Genomic DNA, 18,356 nt, shown 5'->3' on the forward strand with positions numbered 1-18,356 from the left:
AATCAGATTACAGGGACCACCAGTGATTCCTAAATGGAGGTAATAAAAACTTATATCAATCAATGAAATGTGAATATATATTGTTATTCATTTGGTTCTTGCTAAACCCGTCGAACTGATATAAGTCAACAACATAATGACCAGCTCCCAGTTGGCTTGTTAACTCATTTGGCAGAGCATTACACCGGTATCGCAGAGGTCATGGGTTCAAATCCCGTGCGGGCCTTAATTTGTTTGAAGCCTTAATTCCACAACTACATAAGTAGGGTTTAAGACTGCGAGGATCGCTTTCATACAGAACTTATATCAGTTCTCTACCTCGGAACGATATACTCCAGAAAACGTTTTGAGTTTGACCGATACAAGTCAAAGATATGAGGCAGTGAATTCAAGGAATCTTCGTCTGCCTCAGAAAAACAAATATCACGTTCCCCTACAAAAACGTTGTACTTCTTAATGCTTTCCCCTTTGTTAAATCACTTGAAATAGTAATAGAAAAAAAAACTATTTCGGTCGCACAGGGAATTCGAGATGTCATTGCTGAAGGGAGGGTATTTTGAAACAGTGTTTGACAGAAATAAAAATGGTCGTACCAAAATGGTTGCTAAGAGCTAGAAGCGGTTGAGAACGGGTTGATTGTGCTTGATAGTAACTCTCAACTGTTTCTGGGTGTTCCTTCCCAAACAGTTCAACACGGATGTCAAGTGCATGTTGTTTATTTAACATAATTGTGTCCTTTTTCCCTGCTTGCACATCCGTCTGCAAATTGACCAATGTGAGTGTGTATGGAGGTCGAAGAACCACTTTAGTCTTGCGCAAAATTTCTTTACGATGGGCTACCATTTTTTTTTCCAAAACAAACTTTTTAACCTGGCTTATTCAGGTAAATACGCCATGGATGAAGGCGCAGAATTCACAGCTTGCTGAAAAAAGTAGAGGTGTGACAGAACTGCTCATCGAAGGTTGACATAAGACGCGCGTCGTAACATGGAGTAATCGGTACTCCTTACAGAAAGTCTAGATTTACACCCTTGTAAATTTGATTTAAGAAAAGCAGATTACCTTACGTCGCATAAAATATGACAAACCCATACGTCATCAAACTGTCGGATATCATTTCAAGGTACATGTAGAGAAGCTATGAATGGGAAATCTCTTTCACAGATGCACATTAATCGTACAGAAAAAACAAAGGATTTCTATCTTTCAAATTGCTTTGGCAGTAAATATACCACACGCACACCCATTATTAAAGATACGGCATGACAATGTCCACCATTGATTTTGTCAAATGCCACAGCTTCCAGATCATAATAATAATAATAATGAACGTTCTTAATACGCATTTAAGAATCTCATGGATCAGAGTTAGTTGAGAGACAGGATACCGTATCCAAGGCAGGCTAGAAAGAGAAGCAGGAGTCCTGGCTAGAAAATAAAGGAAGAAAGCACATCTATTTTCATATAAAAACATCATTTAATATTATTGATAACAATTACGCTGCATTATGTCTTACAATATATCTAAGTGTAAAAATTAAAAAACGTTATATCCTTCTTAACATGTCTCTCTCTATCAATCAAATATCAATGCTTCATTGCTAAAAAATTGTTAATGAGCTAAAAATCAAGTGGATAAATATTCTTTCCTTACATGTATATTGTGAGAGATACCATCTTATGGAGCATTTTTTGCTGCTTCAATAAGTTTCCCTGCTTGCACAAGGAAATGCTTTGTGAGTTTTAAAATGAGTTTTCATCTTTAAAGGAAAATCAACAGCCTTTCTCTAGCCATGAGCATCCAAACTATACCAATGATAGGGTAGAGATAATCGTTAAAATTCTTGAAACTAAGCAAGGTGTATTTAGAGTCCCTTGATAAGATTCCTTTGTTGTTAAAAAAATATCGTTGTATAGTTTAAATGTGCAAGTGTGCTGCACTTTGACAGCAGTTGATTTTAAAGTGACTTGACAGCCAGACAAAAGCCATCAGATCCTGGAGCTATTTCACTTTCTGAGGGTTTTGGAGGCTTTTTATAAAGTTAAGGAGAAATTCAGAGAAACAGATTTAATAGAACAGAAACAAACCATTGAACACATTCTTAACACTGAAACGGGTTATAAATTTTGCAGCTTTTTATAAATTATTTCTATTAACAAAACATGGTATCATAAATATTGGAAGTCAACTGGAAAGTCTGACTTGTTCTGAAGGCGCTATATTTACTTCAGCTTTTTGAAACTATCAATACGTTTTGGCAAAATAAAAAAATATGCATGTTGTTGCGGTATTTATTTATTTATTTATTCATTTAAGGATTTGTACAAAGCAGTACCGGAGCAAAAACAACAGGACATAAGTCCCCTACTAGGTTTAAGCTCCAACCCAACCCTCTCTTAAAATATTAACTAAGTATTTAGTAATAGGCCGCTTAACAAGTGCACCCAACAAGGGTATTAACTCGGCGACATTTAAGACAAATTATTTTAAAGGTACTGAAAGTTATCGCCATTTAAAACGTTGAAAAGTCTCTTGAAATAAAAGAGTCAGTAGACTCAGCCAAATACCATTAGGTATATTTTTCCACAAATTTGCTATCCTATTAAAATAGAAATCCCAAAATGTTGATGTACGATCATTTTTATTAATCTTTAAGTTCAGCACTGAGCACGCTTGACGCGTCTGACTCGCAACAAGGGAAAAATAGTAATTAAATAAACGAATTAGATCAATTTGACCATAAACACATTAAAAAAAGTAAACTAAGTCGATATATTCAAGCTAGTAATTAAGCGGCAACAACTTCAGTTTGATTCAGCGATCCTTGTAAGAAAAGTTATTACTATTTTTTAGTATAAAGCGTGTAGCTCTTCTTTGCACATTTTTAACTAAGAATAAATTGCTGATAACAGACTAAGGTGCCCATAACTGAGAGCAATAGCAAAAGTGCAAACGCACTAACGAACAGTAAAGACGCAACAGCGGAACACTGCCAACAATTCCTCTGGAGCTCCTTCTAATAAAGCCCAGTAACCTATTTGCTTTAGCAACTATCATGAGTATATGTTCCTTCCACGAGGTGTCATTTACGATCGCTACCCCCAAATCTTTTTCAGTCGAGACAACCTCCACATCAATACCATTTATACTATAGCTACGATAAGGACTGATACGCTTCCTTGATATACGCAGATTGCTGCACTTTGAGGGTTGAAAATAGAATTCATTTGACAAGGACCAAGTTGTAAGCGAAAGTAAATCCCGCTGCAATTTCGAAAAATCAGCATCATTATTTAATATCCTGTAACATTTAGAATCGTCAGCAAACATAGGCAGCGTCGCAATATTTATTACATTTGGCGTGTCATTTACAAATAATAAAAAGAGAATCGGTCCTAGAAGTGACCCCTGGGGTCCGCCTGACCCAACGTCCGTCCAATTACTGAAAGTTCCATTTCTAACCACTCTTTGACGCCTTCCAGTTAGGTATGCCGGAGTAACACCAGGAGAGTAGGGGGGTCATCGATTACAAACGTTTTTACCTTCGACACGAGCTTTGCCGAAAGCCTTGGCAAAGTCCAAGTAAATTATGTCAGTTTCTAGCCCGCGGTCCAGTGCATGACCAATGTCATAGAATACTTCAATGAGCTGAGTAACGCAAGACTTGACCTTTTGAAAACCATGTTGAAAAGCACACAAGATCTTAACGTGTGGGACAAGGCGCGATGCCACACACCGCTCCTGAACTTTATAGATCACTGGAAGTAACGACACGGGGCGATATTTTTCAACAAACTCTCTTTTCCCTTTTTCAAAAATTGTTGGAACATTTGCTTTTTTCCAACCTGATAACTGAAAGCCCTTGTTGTTTGGAGTAACACCAGGAGAGTTGGGGGTCATCAACAAACTCTCTTTTCCCTTTTTCAAAAATTGGAGGAACATTTGCTTTTATCCAACCTGATAACTGAAAGCCCTTGTTCAAACTAAAATTAATAATCGCAGTTATAGATGGAGCAAGGGAGTAAGCACATTCTTTCAACACGATGGTGGGCAGCTTATCACATCCGATTGCCTTTTTAGTGTCCAATGAACGAAGGATGACCACAACTTCATCAAATGACACTGTGACATGAGATAATTGTTCAGTAACGCCCGGACGAATTGGTGCCTTCAGATCAATTACACGGTTTGAATGATCCTTGTGAATAGATTTGAGAAAGTCATTAAAGGCTTCTGCCCGCCCCGCGATTATCAGAAAATGACACACTAATGTAAGTTACCTTGTCAGGTATTGGCTTTTTCTTGCATTTGAAGGAAAAGAACGACTAAAAATGCTTAGAAGTCTTATGGATTTCATTTGATATCTCTTTAACATAATTTGGTAATAATTCTTCTCAACCGATGAGCTCTTTAGATAGATGAAGGGCAGGCTCCCAGGAACTTGTCGACGTGGGCCGTCCTTTCCACTTGATAAGGTACTCTATCTCCTATGAAAAAACACATAGGAAATGAAACAGTTGGCCAAACACAAGCTTTAGAACAGCAGCTTTAAAAGAGGCATTAAGTACTTACTTTCCCGCTTTTCTACTTCGTGAGCAGTCTTTTAATTTAGGCCGATATCTTTTCTTTCCATTCATTTCATATATATCCACTGTAGAGGACTCATGAAGTGCCTTGTAGTCAATCTGTTTTCGTTTCCTGCTCACTCTGTCCACCATCTCGTTCCCGCCAACGCAACATTTCCGTGATCTCTGACAATGGAAAACATTAATTCGGATGTCAAGCGCATGCTGTTTTGACTGAAGCGCCAAAGCATAGTTCCCCAAATTGTACTGTGTTACTCCGAATGGCTCGTAACCCCTCAGCGTGTCTGCATGTTGTTCTCCCAACAGTTTAGTACGGATGTCAAGTGCATGCTGCTTGGACTGAAGCGCAGAAGCAAAGTCGCCCAGCTCGTGCTGTGTTTCCCCGAGTGATTCGTAACTCCTCACTGTGTTCGGGTGCTCTTCTCCAAACAGTTTAACACGGATGTCAAGTGCATGCTGTTTGGACTGAAGCGCTAAAGCAAAGTCGCCCAAGTCATGCTGTGTTACTCCGAGTGATTCGTAACTCTGACCCGTGTCTGCGTGATGTTCTCCAAAGAGTTTAACACGGATGTCAAGTGCATGCTGTCTGGAGTGAAGCGCTGAAGCAAAGTCGCCCAAGTCATGCTGTGTTACTCCGAGTAAATGGTAGATCCTTGCTTTGTCTGCATGTTCTTCTCCAAACAGTTTAACACGGATGTCAAGTGCACGCTGTTTGGACTGAAGCGCTGAAGCAACTTCGCACAGTTTGTGCTGTGTTACTCCGAGTTATTAGTAACTCCTCGCCGTGTCGGCGTGTTCTTCTCCCAAAAGTTTAACACAGATGTCAAATGCGCGCTGTGTTGACTGACGTGCTGAGGCAAAGTCACCCAGATTGTGCTGTGTTACTCCGAGTGATTGGTAACTCTGAGCCGTGTCTGCGTGATGTTCTCCAAAGAGTTTAACACGGATGTCAAGTGCATGCTGTTTGGACTGAAGCGCTGAAGCAAAGTCGCCCAAGTCATGCTGTGTTACTCCGAGTGATTGGTAACTCTGAGCCGTGTCTGCGTGATATTCTCCAAAGAGTTTAACACAGATGTCAAGTGCATGCTTTTTGGACTGTAGGGCTAAAGCAAAGTCGCCCAAGTCATGCTGTGTTACTCCGAGTGATTCGTAACTCTGAGCCGTGTCTGCGTGATGTTCTCCAAAGAGTTTAACACGGATGTCAAGTGCATGCTGTATGGACTGAAGCGCTGAGGCAAAGTCGCCCAAGTCATGCTGTGTTACTCCGAGTGATTGGTAACTCTGAGCCGTGTCTGCGTGATATTCTCCAAAGAGTTTAACACGGATGTCAAGTGCATGCTTTTTGGACTGAAGGGCTGAAGCAAAGTTGCCCAAGTCATGCTGTGTTACTCCGCGTGATTGATAACTCTGAGCCGTGTCTGCGTGATGTTCTCCAAAGAGTTTAACACGGATGTCAAGTGCATGCTGTTTGGACTGAAGCGCTGAAGCAAAGTCGCCCAAGTCATGCTGTGTTACTCCGAGTAAATGGTAGATCCTTGCTGTGTCTGCATGTTCTTCTCCAAACAGTTTTACACGGATGTCAAGTGCACGCTGTTTGGACTGAAGCGCTGAAGCAAAGTCGCCCAGCTTGTGCTGTGTTACTCCAAGTGATTCGTAACCCCTCGCCGTGTCTGCGTGTTCTTCTCCCAAAAGTTTAACACAGATGTCAAGTGCGCGCTGTGTTGACTGAAGTGCTGAGGCAAAGTCGCCCAGATTGTGCTCTGTTACTCCGAGTGATTGGTAACTCTGAGCCGTGTCTGCGTGATGTTCTCCAAAGAGTTTAACACGGATGTCAAGTGCATGCTGTATGGACTGAAGCGCTGAAGCAAAGTCGCCAAATTCATGCTGTGTTACTCCGAGTAAATGGTAGATCCCTGCTGTGTCTGCATGTTTTTCTCCAAACAGTTTAACACGGATGTCAAGTGCACGCTGTTTGGACTGAAGCGCTGAAGCAAAGTCGCCCAGCTTGTGCTGGGTTACTCCGAGTGATTCGTAACTCTGAGCCGTGTCTGCGTGATGTTCTCCAAAGAGTTTAATACGGATGTCAAGTGCATGCTGTATGGACTGAAGCGCTGAGGCAAAGTCGCCCAAGTCATGCTGTGTTACTCCGAGTGATTGGTAACTCTGAGCCGTGTCTGCGTGATATTCTCCAAAGACGTATATGTGAACGATCCTTCGCAGTAAAGCACTATTTGAGCAATAGTGAAAATCAGATCTGAAAAAATTTCAGGCCTCTACGGGATTCGAACCACTGACCTCTGCGATACTAGTGTAGCGCTCTACCAATTGAGCTAACAAGCCAACTGGGAGCAGGCCATCAAATTAATTCGACATAAACCCGTAGATGATAAATCAAACAACAACAAACTTATGAAACATATGTATGAACTGCGGTTATGAGACGTATATGTGAACGATCCTTCGTAGTAAAGCACTATTTGAGCAATAGTGAAAATCAGACCTGAAAAAATTTCAGGCCTGTACGGGATTCGAACCACTGACCTCTGCGATACTAGTGTAGCGCTCTACCAATTGAGCTAACAAGCCAACTGGGAGCAGGCCATCAAATTAATTCGACATAAACCCGTAGATGATAAATCAAACAACAACAAACATATGAAACATATGTATGAACTGCGGTTATGAGACGTATATCTGAACGATCCTTCGCAGTAAAGCGCTATTTGAGCAATAGTGAAAATCAGACCTGAAAAACTCAGGCCTGAAATTTTTTCAGGTCTGATTTTCACTATTGCTCAAATAGTGCTTTACTGCGAAGGATCGTTCACATATACGTCTCATAACCGCAGTTCATACATATGTTTCATATGTTTGTTGTTGTTTGATTTATCATCTACGGGTTTATGTCGAATTAATTTGATGGCCTGCTCCCAGTTGGCTTGTTAGCTCAATTGATAGAGCGCTACACTAGTATCGCAGAGGTCAGTGGTTCGAATCCCGTAGAGGCCTGAAATTTTTTCAGGTCTGATTTTCACTATTGCTCAAATAGTGCTTTACTGCGAAGGATCGTTCACATATACGTCTCATAACCGCAGTTCATACATATGTTTCATATGTTTGTTGTTATTCTCCAAAGAGTTTAACACGGATGTCAAGTGCATGCTTTTTGGACTGAAGGGCTGAAGCAAAGTCGCCCAAGTCATGCTGTGTTACTCCGAGTGATTCGTAACTCTGAGCCGTGTCTGCGTGATGTTCTCCAAAGAGTTTAACACGGATGTCAAGTGCATGCTGTCTGGACTGAAGCGCTGAAGCAAAGTCGCCCACGTCATGCTGTGTTACTCCGAGTAAATGGTAGATCCTTGCTGTGTCTGCATGTTCTTCTCCAAACAGTTTAACACGGATGTCAAGTGCACGCTGTTTAGACTGAAGCGCTGAAGCAAAGTCGCCCAGTTTGTGCTGTGTTACTCCGAGTGATTCGTAACTCCTCGCCGTGTCTGCGTGTTCTTCTCCCAAAAGTTTAACACAGATGTCAAGTGCGCGCTGTGTTGACTGAAGTGCTGAGGCAAAGTCGCCCAGATTGTGCTCTGTTACTCCGAGTGATTGGTAACTCTGAGCCGTGTCTGCGTGATGTTCTCCAAAGAGTTTAACACGGATGTCAAGTGCATGCTGTATGGACTGAAGCGCTGAAGCAAAGTCGCCAAATTCATGCTGTGTTACTCCGAGTAAATGGTAGATCCTTGCTGTGTCTGGATGTTCTTCTCCAAACAGTTTAACACGGATGTCAAGTGCACGCTGATTGGACTGAAGCGCTGAAGCAAAGTCGCCCAGCTTGTGCTGGGTTACTCCGAGTGATTCGTAACTCTGAGCCGTGTCTGCGTGATGTTCTCCAAAGAGTTTAACATGGATGTCAAGTGCATGCTGTTTGGACTGAAGCGCTGAAGCAAAGTCGCCAAATTCATGCTGTGTTACTCCGAGTAAATGGTAGATCCTTGCTGTGTCTGCATGTTCTTCTCCAAACAGTTTAACACGGATGTCAAGTGCACGCTGATTGGACTGAAGCGCTGAAGCAAAGTCGCCCAGCTTGTGCTGGGTTACTCCGAGTGATTCGTAACTCTGAGCCGTGTCTGCGTGATGTTCTCCAAAGAGTTTAACACGGATGTCAAGTGCATGCTGTATGGACTGAAGCGCTGAAGCAAAGTCGCCAAACTCATGCTGTGTTACTCCGAGTAAATGGTAGATCCTTGCTGTGTCTGCATGTTCTTCTCCAAACAGTTTAACACGGATGTCAAGTGCACGCTGATTGAACTGAAGCGCTGAAGCAAAGTCGCCCAGCTTGTGCTGGGTTACTCCGAGTGATTCGTAACTCTGAGCCGTGTCTGCGTGATGTTCTCCAAAGTGTTTAACACGGATGTCAAGTGCATGCTGTATGGACTGAAGCGCTGAAGCAAAGTCGCCAAACTCATGCTGTGTTACTCCGAGTAAATGGTAGATCCTTGCTGTGTCTGCATGTTCTTCTCCAAACAGTTTAACACGGATGTCAAGTGCACGCTGATTGGACTGAAGCGCTGAAGCAAAGTCGCCCAGCTTGTGCTGGGTTACTCCGAGTGATTCGTAACTCTGAGCCGTGTCTGCGTGATGTTCTCCAAAGAGTTTAACACGGATGTCAAGTGCATGCTGTTTGGAATGAAGCGCTGAAGCAAAGTCGCCAAATTCATGCTGTGTTACTCCGAGTAAATGGTAGATCCTTGCTGTGTCTGCATGTTCTTCTCCAAACAGTTTAACACGGATGTCAAGTGCACGCTGTTTAGACTGAAGCGCTGAAGCAAAGTCGCCCAGCTTGTGCTGGGTTACTCCGAGTATTTCGTAACTCCTTGCCGTGTCTGGGTGTTCTTCTCCAAACAGTTTGACACGTATGTCAAGTGCACGATTATAAAAGCAATGAGCCTCGGAATAGTTTTGCATTTCGCACAGAGTGTTTCCATGATCCAAGTAACTCTTTAGAAGTTCTTCTTGGTGCACCTGTAACCCAAGATTGTCATCTCGTTTTGAGTTAGTTTTTGAAGTCAAGTTCTTACATTCCTTAATTGCTATCTTATGATAAGTGATGCTTGCAGCGGACAATTCAGTTGCTTTTTTAGGATCTACTTCCCTCATTTCATGACTTACATTGCGCTGCAATTTCCAACGGCCAAATGATTTAAAAAAGATCGACTTTTGTAATTCTTCTACCATTTGAATTACAGCATTCTTCATTGATTGCTTGGTACAGTCATCTAATAAATGTTTAGTTGCTCTGCGAACTACACAGATAATTTCTAGTCTAAGCGGTAGAGTAGTAAGAGTATCTGTCTTCGGCTTTCGAATTACTTCATCGACAATGTTCAATTCTTTTTTTTCCATTGGTGGAATGATAAGAAGACTTGTGTCTCCCACTGCTCTGCATTCTTGCAACGCCTTGTTATAAAACTGCGACGCGACTGAAAATTGGTTTTTAAAGCGATGACAAATCGCAAGAACTTGAATTGCAGTTACTCTGAGAATTCTCTGTTCAGCGTGGCCAAGGCCAGATATCAACGAACAGGCTTCTTCTAAGTTTCGAACTCCATCCTCTGTTTTCTCAGAAGCCACTTGACAGATTCCTCTATAACACAAGAGTTTTCCTCTATGTCCCACTGAGAAGGATGAACATGACATTTGCTCCTTCTCGGCGTCGGAAAGCAGCTTCATCGTTCTTCCTTTTGTGCCCCAACACACCTCACCAAACGCCAGGGAAACCAGAAGCTGGTTGTGAAAAACGGTTTTTCTAAGCTTTTTCGCTTGATTGATTCCTGATTCATAAAGCTGGTTGAAGACGTTTCCCTCGCACCAGAACAGGGAATCTAGAAATATCTCTGCTTCTATTAAAACACCAAAAACAGCGTCACATGTCTTAGGATCCGAGCAACTTTCGGTTAGACACTGAATAATATTTTGTTTCTCTACATAGAATTCAACAAATGCTGACTTTGAATGTCCTGTCAAAAACTGTGCGTTCAACTTCTCAAAAAGAGAAACGTAAAATGCAGAAAAGCGCACTTTTGAATTCAGCACTATTTTTTTCATTTCGTCTTCTCCTCTTTCTCTAACAAAGGAAAGAAGCAATTTATGCATGGAAAATGAATCAGGTTTGGAACCAGATTCAAGAAGTGATTTCCTCTGAAGCCTATATAACATATTCTTTGCCTCGAGGTTTGTTTTAACTCCCATAACAGCTGCGGCAACCGAGATGTTAAAATCTTCCGATAGAATGCTTAAAGAAACCACTGCCTCTTTCTCTTGTACTGAAAGTCTTAGAAAGGATGATTCAAATAGAAATTTTAATCTCAGATCGCTAGGATAGTCTGGTTTGTCTACCAGTTCGAGAATGTTATGTTCTACAGATTCCTTCCACTCCTCAAGAAACTGACTCGGTTGAGTGCTATCTTTAGAAATGGTGGAGCACAATAGCTTAATGGCCAGAGGTACATGCCCACAGATTTTTGCAACCTTTTCACGATCAGATGCGGCAATAGCATTTGGAAGTAACTCACTCACTAAGGCTTGAGAGAAGGACTCATCTAATGGCCCTATTCTCACTGCCTGGTGGTCTTTAAAGTGCACATTAATAAATTCAAGAGATTCCCTTGTGGTAATGACAAAAGTTGCCTTCTTGGTTCGACTGAGAATGTCTTTGAGAAATTGTACGAAATCTTCTTTCACGTTTGGCGCTCCACTTTCAAGTAATTCATCAGCATTGTCAAGAATCATCACAAACTTGTCTGGAATCTTGGCGAGAACTTGAAAAAGTTCTTCGTCGATTGGTAGCCGCTGGGGTATTTCATCTTCTGTTGGAACTCTCCTGAAAAAGCTAAACAGCTTTGACATCAAATCAGATTTTGAGTTCAGCCCTCGTAAGGAGTGGAAGTAGACGGACAATTCCTTATCCTGGAGTTTATGTCCCACGGCAGTTGCCACAGAAGTTTTTCCGAAACCAGGCGAGCCCCATATCGACACGATTCGGGTGGATGTGGAAGCCATGTGACCGACGATGTCTTCACATTCTCTTTGGCGGCCAGTGAAGTGTGGAACCATCGGAGGAAGACATGATGGCGGAAGCAATGCCTTTGAATCTTTAAAATGGCAAAGAACAGTGACAATCATGGTAAGTAATCTGATATCATGATATTAAAGAAGTTTAAATCAAATGAGATTGCGTCGAAATAACGCAATTAAACCTTAAATTGTCAATATGATTCATCAAATATCGTAGTGCTTTTTGAAAGTTGCTCAGCAACCGAGCCATATACCTCTGGCGCAACAAAGCGAGCCTCGCATACCATTTTTGTATCTTTCAGCAGTCTATTTTAAACAATGAAAATGTATGCAATACTCTGAGGTCAACAAAAGGTTGGTTTCCGCAACTTTCAGTCGCGAAAGGATAATTCTTTTACTTCATGTAATGTCCTTCATTTTAGATACAAATCGTAGACACATCTTTAATCTTCAAAATTCCTTGTACTAATTTAGAAGTTAGCATGCACTTCTAAAACTCAGTGAAGTAAATTTCACGAAGCCTAGTGGGTCAATTTTGGTCTATTCTTCTCTAATTTAGGGCCCTTCATGAAGCGAGGTGGCGTTAAAATTTACCGCTTTATCAGTTATGAATAATAAATGATGACTACGCATTTTGCCCTATTTTAGCGGTGAAGAGAGAAATCAAGTCGATTCTTGAACAAACCTTTTAAAAAATCTAACGTAGCTACAGAAGTGTATTCATATTGTACCTTTCTGGGTTATATTATTTTGTTCTTTCAATTCATCCATCTTCTTCTCCAATAAAGCAAGGTCTTCCTTACTTGCTCCACCTTCAACTTTTTCCTTTATTGCATTTGTCAACGCCTTTAATTCGTCAATACTTGAACCCTCGCCTTCGAGAAATTTGATTCGCTCTCGAAGCTCTTGATTGAGACTATGCTCTAGATTGCGAACTGCTGTTGTGGGAAAGTCGGACTCTGTCAAACTACCGATGACATCAATTGGATCAGTTTTGATACCAAGAGCTTTGAATGCTTCTTTAGCCAGCTGCATGTATCGGTCAAATGTTGGTTTCTCAATCTCCGACTTTTGTGAGTGACAAAGTGAATTTCTTAACAGTCGAAGCTGATCAATCGCGAGTGTAACCGTCTCGGCTTGGTTTCCACTTGGACTCACCACAGATACATGAAACTTTCCATGAGGTATTTTAAAGTGCTTCAAGTACAACTCACCAAGGGTCCTCTTATGGCCTGTGCTGTCCAGCATGGCGAAGGACTGCGCATATATGGTGGTCTGAAAAAGGGCTGTACAGTCCCATTCTTCATAGGAGAGGTGTGTAGGAGCTTTGGACTTACCACCCTCTTCGGCGAGAAACAAGTTCCTTACTGCTGTGGAGTCATCCCACAATTGATATCCGGGCCGATGCCCAAAAGTGCTGTCCCACATGGACTTGAACGTTTGACGCAAAGCGTTCGCGAACTCATTCAACACGATGGAGGCAAACTTGAAATAATTCAGCTGCTTGTCACTAAAAGGCTGCAGTGACATGTTTGGCTCTGACTTTTGAGATCGCAGCAGTTGGATACAATTTCTTTAACAACCTAAACAGAGATATTTTGAGAGGTGATTTATTCGTTGTAACATGTCAAGTACACTTAACACACCCCATTACAAAACGCTAACAACTGAAAAGCACTAACCATGAGCGATCGAGCTAAACGAAAGTTGCGTGACCTGACACTTACACATTCGCGCTTATTAAAAATTGAGAGAGGGTAAGAAGTTGCGACATGAAAACGATAAAAACTAAGATTTGACGTTTGAGAGTAGATTGTACCCCACAAGTTCGGAAGAGAACCCTGCAGACTCATGAATATGCAAGTACATGCTGATAACTACAGATAAGTGTCGACAAATTGGAAGTTTGAACATCCCCCTCCCCACAGGAAACCTCCTGACATTTGAACTTTTAAGAGTTGGTTAGTTCAAATTCCAGCCCCCCCTGGGCCAAAATTGTGTTTAAATGCAGGGGCGGACCCAGGATTTAGTCAAGGGGGGTTCGGAGAATTGTCCCCCTCCTGAGGGGTCTGAGATTTTCAAAATTATGTCTTTGGAAACATGATTTCCAGCGTTCTGAGGGAAAATTTAGGGGGTTCGACCGAACCACCCAAACCAACCCTGGATCCCCCCCCCAGAAATGCCTCACTCAAGTGCTGGTTCTGATGGTCACACTTTTTGTAAAAGTCAGATCAGTAACCATGACTTTCTAGTCATTGACCAACATTTACGAAAAAAGAAAAAACAAAAGAAAGGAAAAAAAAAATAAAGAAGAAGAAAATTGACACTTCCGATTGATAGTCTCCATCCATGCAAGCTTCGAATTTCCCTCCCCCGGGCACAGACGGATGGGGGATTATTGAAGCTTTTAAATGATTGATGTAATAGTTGGTGAATATAAAAACGTTGGGGTCATCCTTTCAAAATTTACTTTATAGGTCTCACTTCAATATTAAGAGAGTGATGTATCGTACTTATGACACAGTAACCCAGCTACAACAGGAGAAGGTCATTATTCAATTTTGGTGCGGGTGAGGTGGTGCACGAGCGGAGCGTGATGAAGCGCGACTTTTCACTAAGCCTTTTTAAACAAAATCACTATCGTTGACCTGTGACCCAAGACGAAAATCGAACTGCTCTCTATTTGACTGTTTTAAACTGCTTTGTGTGCGGTGACAGTGAAAAAAAGGACAAAAAAAGTAAAAATAGATAAAAGAAACGACAGAAGTAAAGTTTCCTACAAAATCATAGAGTTTTTAAACGATGATCTCCTTGTTTACGCTTAATGATTCAAATGCACATTAATGAAAATAAAAAAATTCCTCGTAACACGCAAATTTACATAAATTAATTTTAAACCCCCAACATTCAGAAATGAAAGTCGTCTGAGTTGACATCAGATTGAAGACATACACCTTACACTTTCTTCTCTTAGCTTATAACCCCGTATTCTCCCTCATCCTGTTTTTAGATGTATCCGAGGCTATATTAAAACTCTCGTGTTCCACCCTACGTCGACCGGAATTCAAGAAATCGAAAGTGATGACGCAGTAACAAACAGAACAAATTATTGGAAGCTGAAGACTTTGGAAAAATCCCGTAATGTGTATTTCGCAGTCTCAGGGTCTGAGTCAGTCTCACCCATTCTTGGGACCTCTTAACTCGAGTTTAACTTAGACTTCGATAGATATTTCGATAACTACGCGAAAAGCTTCCGCAAAGATTGAAGATTTTAATTTATCACAGACCTCCATCGATATGGTGTTCTCATTTCTGTCGTGACTGTTTTTAAAAGCACGTAATATATATCAGGCCGTAGCGACTAACAAAGGCTGTCAGAAAACGACAAGATGCAGCGATATTTCTTGTCATGTCATTAAAGATGCCGTTTGTCCAGCAAACCTCTATCATCGATGTGTAGTTAGTCTTGCTGAGTAAGTATATTGCCAAAATGTTATCAACCTACCTTGAAATTCAAGTTCAGTAAATTGTCAAAAGTCTTGACAGCGCATGATGAGGCTGATAACCGTTATGAATCATGTACAAATCCAATGATTAGAACTTGAAATTAATTCTTAAACGGCCATCAGTGTTAGAAACGCAACTCAAATTAACTTATGCCTCAAAGCAGTCAAACTATTGTTTTTGGAAACAAATATGGCGTGATGGTCATAGGTCAGATGCACTTGAGCTTGCAATGCAAGGGAAATTTGCCTTCGATTCTAAACTATTTAAAAAATTACGTGTTATTACAAATTCCCGATCTCAAGTGAAACTCTCGTGTTGCACAGTACGTCGTAATCCAAGAAATTGGAAGCGATGACGCATAACAAGTACAACAAATTCTTGGGGGTTTAAGACTTTGGGAAAATCTCGTAATGTGCTTTTCTTAGTTTTACCCATTCCTTTCTGAAAGTTTGAAAGATATTTCAGTAACCACGCAAAAAGTTTAAAAAATCTATTGTTTCCGTAATGAGTGATTGTCATGATATTTTTTTAAAATATTTCTTCTCCCTTTTTCTGTTGTGACTTTGGATTCGAAGACAAAATTTATCTCACACCCATGAAGGAACATCGGTCAGAAAACATCAAGATGTACCGATCATGTTTCTTTTTATGTTAAGAAAGATGCTGTTTGGGTAACAAACATTTATCGCAGACCTTCATCGATATGGCGGTTAGTCTTGTCAAGTAGATGGAAAACTGCTATTTACCTATCTTGAAATTCAAGCGAAAATGTCAGAAGTCTTGCCGGTGCGCAAAGAGGCTGACTACTGTGAATTAAATATATATACACGAAATCCGCGATTACTGCTCGAATTCATCTTAAAACTTGATCTCAGTGTTAGGAAAGCGACGCAAGTTACGCACCGACTAAAGAAACATCTATAATCTATTGTTCTTGTGTCGTGATGGTCATTGATCGGATACATGCACCCCTGAAAGGGAAATTCCGCTGATGAATTCCCCTGATAAATTTCCGACGCCACAGTAGGTGATGTGATACTTTGAAATATGACTTTGATAATAAACAAACAAAAATTATTTTTGAAGCCTTTTAAATGATGCACTATTATGATCATAAAATCTTCAAATAGCACTTATTTTTTCCGACCTGCTTTCGGCTGCTTTCGGCTCCTTTTCGGCTACGAGAAGCTGCGAACCAATGAAATTCTGAAAGAGACTGGTAACTAATATGATAGGAATGCCTGTCGATAACTACATAACCTTGAGTTTTCCTCTTTTAGTAGACTGATGTTTGTTCTGCTACCTAAAATATTGACTTAGATTAAGCGTTAAGTCCTTCAGATGAACTAAGGGAAGGGTACGTAAGGCCAAGAAAGAAGAGGTTAACAGATGCAATCAGGGGAGGCCTGGAGTGAGTTCGTCTCAGGTATTTGTTTCATATTGTTTTGTGAAGTTCGCTGTTTACAATATTTTTCCAACGATACACAGTTCTGGCAACGCGAATGAAACAACTTTCAAGACCTCGCTTCAGAGCTAAATCACCTTCTCTCAATTTAACCCCCCACAACTTTGTTTTAGATGCTACGAAACAGAGTATTAATTGGTAATTTGGTTTTATCAAGCAAGTTGATAATGTAAAGTGGCCACATAAAGAGTTTAAAAGCTGACGTTTCGAGCATTAGCCCTTCGTCAGAGCGGAGAGTATTAATAGGCACCATGACCAAACTGTTGTGTCAGCAGTGCTTTAGCTTTTTCTGATTTGCATTTAAGGAACTGCATGTTTTGCAAGCAGACTGTTCTGTCACGCGTAACTCGTTGCGTTACACGTTTTCACGAATTGTTTTGTTAAACATTGTGGGATAGCAGAAGACATGCTGTCAAAAAATAGAAAACTGTAATTTTGTAGGTGCTCCAGTGAAGACGCTTTCTCGTTTCACCTTAAACCTTTCTGTCAAAAACTGGCAAGACTGACATCTCACGGTAAACATAATGAAGTAACCTGCAGTGCTACCAGATAGACTCCAGATAAAAGCCCTGATACAAAGCCTTAGGAAAGTTTTCTGTGGCTTTGTATGAGACCACAGGAGGTACTAACAGCACACACATTTCCCAGCCTTTTAATTTCACAAGGATAGCTTGTGAGATGTGCAGAATCTTTAAAAGTTTGTGAGAAAATTAGATTAAGGTGTGTAAGACAAATTAGGAGCTTTTTCACCATCCCAAAGACTTATTAATTAGTTTTAAAGATATCTGAAAAAGTTACTTTTTGCACAGGGTAAAAAGTAACTTATATTAGTTAAAGTTGATGAGGTTTGAAATAATTTGTAATGCCAACAACAAAATGTTCAGCTGTCACATTAGCAAGATAAGTACCACATGGACGTATATTTTAAAATAAACTTCAAAAATATCATTGATTATAAGTTTGTTTCCAGCTGTTAGTACCACATTCACCATATTCACTGTCTCAGATGACCTGACTCCACGATTCTTGTATACATTGTATGCACATGATTATTTTTTTAACTGCCACAGGTTACAAAATAATCACCCTTACCTTATATTTACTGATCGATCCACTCATGATGAGCTTGATAATATATATTCCATCTGTATCATCTATATATAGCTAGACTAGCAGACCTTAAATTGTGTATCATGGATTGGTTACTCATATTTTGGAAGATATACATGCACTCAACTAATTGTCTTTATATCATCAAATTAATCTTACCTAATTGTAACATCTTGTTCTTCCTTTTAAATTCTTTCTATACCAGTCAAACTTTCCTTGTCTTTCAACTACTTCACTAGCTCTCATCGAGAGAGTGCACTCAAGCCACTGCAGTGCCACCACATGCACAATATTGGCATCATATTGAATCCTTTGAAGTAAATCTTCATGACTTGTTAATTTACAATAGTTTGACCAAACATCAAGCATCATTTAATGTTAAAATTTAATAGTACTGACATAAAAAAAGGCCAAGTTGGACACATTTTACTAAATATCATGATGGATGTACATGAAATTGGCTTAGTTTACAGAAAATACTGTCAGTTACATTTGCAATTGCTCTAAAAGCTGCCTCTGTATGTACTCCCTCTGTAGCTCTATTGAAACACACCACTTATAACAAATAGTTCTTTTATAAGCTACCTGGTGACATAATGATAAAGCCAGTATATAT

At 40.5% G+C, this 18,356-nt stretch overlaps 1 pseudogene across 1 annotated transcript; it reads right to left on the reverse strand.

Moving 5' to 3' along the window:
* Positions 1-534: 534 nt before the first annotated feature.
* LOC148727864 (uncharacterized) lies at positions 535-13,234 on the reverse strand (annotated as a pseudogene). The gene is made up of 4 exons (XR_015988643.1): positions 12,390-13,234; positions 7,668-11,735; positions 4,791-6,860; positions 535-710 (listed from the first exon to the last, which is right to left on the reverse strand). The product of XR_015988643.1 is annotated as an uncharacterized LOC148727864 (transcript).
* Between the last annotated feature and the right edge of the window lie 5,122 nt (positions 13,235-18,356).

Source organism: Stylophora pistillata, chromosome 6, assembly GCF_964205215.1.
Source record: "Stylophora pistillata chromosome 6, jaStyPist1.2, whole genome shotgun sequence".
NCBI classification, from domain to species: Eukaryota; Metazoa; Cnidaria; class Anthozoa; order Scleractinia; family Pocilloporidae; genus Stylophora; species Stylophora pistillata.